Genomic DNA, 2,500 nt, shown 5'->3' with positions numbered 1-2,500 from the left:
ACAAAATAATCATGTTGATATATTTGTTTCTGGCTCAGTTTTGCATTTCTGTCCTTTAGCGTGACATGAATGTCCTACGGTGTGACATGTTTTAAATGCTCAAATATTTGTTTGAGCTAAACAATATGTTTGATAAACACTGAATATTGCATTAGGGAAGAACAAATTATCGTCCCTGAAAAGTTAGTATAAATTCGGACAATTTTGAAGATTTAAAAGAAAGATATCCCTGTTTTCCCTTGAAGGTTTCTGATAATCTCACATCTAATAGGAAAAAAAAATACTTAAATGGTAATTTCTCATTAAATTAAGACTTTAAAAAATTGCAATAAATATGAAGAGTGTAACAATGTTCATAAAACTCCACCAAGCCATATCTGCATTACTTAATATATTTATTTCTTAACATCACACCAAAGGACATATTTTCAGCAAATTGCTTTATCAACGTAAATAAATAATCAATGAATAGACCAACATTGTGACCACTTAGATTTTTTGAAAGATTAATTGCTGCACTACGTAGACATATACTTTTATCCCTCATAAACAATGTTTTGTGAAAAAAATGTTTTTTGCTGCCTATCCGTCATCTACCCATGTATTATGTTAAATAATCTATTTATCAGCCACGTTTCAGCGGCACCCCTGAGGGGGGCCGGCCTACGGCACCCTAGCCTCTTGAGAAACACCAACTACCTAACCATAAGGGTCGGGTATTGGCAAAGGTTCACAATTCAGTGCGCATCACGACACACACACCACGATGCGATTCTATCACAATGCACAATGCATGTGTACTTAAAGTGATACTGTCCCATAATTGGAAATAAGCTTATTTTACACCTTCCCTTGAGTTAAATAATAGGGTTTTACCGTTCTCCTGTACTTTCAACCGTTCTCAGGGTATGGCAATACAAATTTTACCTCAATGCTAGCAGTTAACATTGAGTCCTATGGGACCAGCTCACGGGTAACTGGTCTCATAGAACTCAATGTTAACTGTCAGCTTGGATGTAAAATTTGCACTGTCATAACTAGAAAACGGTTGAAAGTACAGGAGAACGGTAAAATCCTATTATTTAAAGGGACAGTTTGGTCAATTTCAACATGCAGTTGTAATGCTCACACTACCCTGGACTTGTCAGTGCCTGAGATTATTTTTTCTTCTTCTTCAGCAGTTTCCGAGATCCTGGTCATTGTAATGGGGGCAGCTCTTTGTTTACATTTCAAAAAAACATTTTTATTTATTCCCAAAAACATCCAAAAGGTTATAAAACATCAGCAGACAACTAGCAAACAGCAGTACCTTTTGGGAAAATATTTGGAGTTGGCCTATGTTTCATTTTTTAAAAATGTAAACAAACGCTGCCCCCATTAGAATTGCTCATATCTCGGAAAGGGCTGAGCCGAAAAATGTGGCATCACCAGGTACTGACAAGTCAAGGGTAGCGTGAGCAATACAACTGCATGTTGAAATTGACCAAACTGTCCCTTTAAGGGAAGTTGTAAAATAAGCTTATTTCCAAAACTGGGACAGTATCACTTTAAGTAGGGCTGCTCAATTATGAGAAAAATCAAAAAAATTATTTCAGTCAATATAGACAACACAATATTTTTAGACAATATTTTTTTAGACGATATTTCTTTTAAAGACAAAATAATCGTGCTAAACAATTCACAATCTTCCCTCCCTTCAGCAGTTGGAGTGGAGAGCCAAAGAGAAACACATAGTGGTGTTCTACACGAGTGTTGGGTAGCAAGTCTACATTATGCTCGCAATGGCTTTCAAGTGGAGGGGAATGCATTAATGGCGCTTACCTACGTAACCTACCTTTTGGCAGTATAGACAATGACAAAAATATTGTTTCAAATCAACATTATGAAGATAGATATTGTTTGACTGCAATATTGATATCACGATATTGATACAATATATTGCACAGCCCTAGTAAATGTGTAAATGTAAATATGTAAATGTAAACATACAGCTTATTTGTCAATTGCAGTGTAGCATTCACAAGTCAATTCATGCTCTTCACCATCTTAGCATCTTTCCACCATCTATCCCTGTCTGTCCATCTCATACATTTCCTCTTTCTCCTTCATCCTGTCTTCCTCTCCTTCTTGCATTTCTTCTCAGTCTGTCTGTATGTCTGTCTGCGCTCTCTCTCTCTCTCTCTCTCTCTCTCTCTCTCTCTCTCTCTCTCTCTCTCTCTCTCTCTCTCTCTCTCTCTCGCTCTCATCGTGTGTGTGTGTGTGTGTGTGTGTGTGTGTGTGTGTGTGTGTGTGTGTGTGTGTGTGTGTGTGTGTGTGTGTGTGTGTGTGTGTGTGTGTGCGTGTGTGTGTGTGTGTATGTGTGTGTGTGTGTTTCATCAGGACTGGTGAGAGTGAGTTCAGCCAAGATAGAGAGACACCCCTTGGCTGTCATTGGTGAAAGCATGGAAAAGCCAATGGCAATGCCAATGCCAAAATCATGCACGCACGCACGCAGGCACGC

General features: G+C 38.2%; 1 protein-coding gene across 5 annotated transcripts in view; it reads right to left on the bottom strand.

Annotated features, from left to right (window-relative positions):
- LOC134439604 (A-kinase anchor protein 13) overlaps positions 1-2,500 on the bottom strand; it is a 162,993-nt gene that overhangs the window by 30,922 nt on the left and 129,571 nt on the right. The gene's annotated exons all lie outside the window — the stretch shown is intronic.

This window comes from Engraulis encrasicolus, chromosome 23 (assembly GCF_034702125.1).
Source record: "Engraulis encrasicolus isolate BLACKSEA-1 chromosome 23, IST_EnEncr_1.0, whole genome shotgun sequence".
NCBI lineage: Eukaryota > Metazoa > Chordata > Actinopteri > Clupeiformes > Engraulidae > Engraulis > Engraulis encrasicolus.
This window is presented reverse-complemented; position numbering and strand designations above follow the sequence as displayed.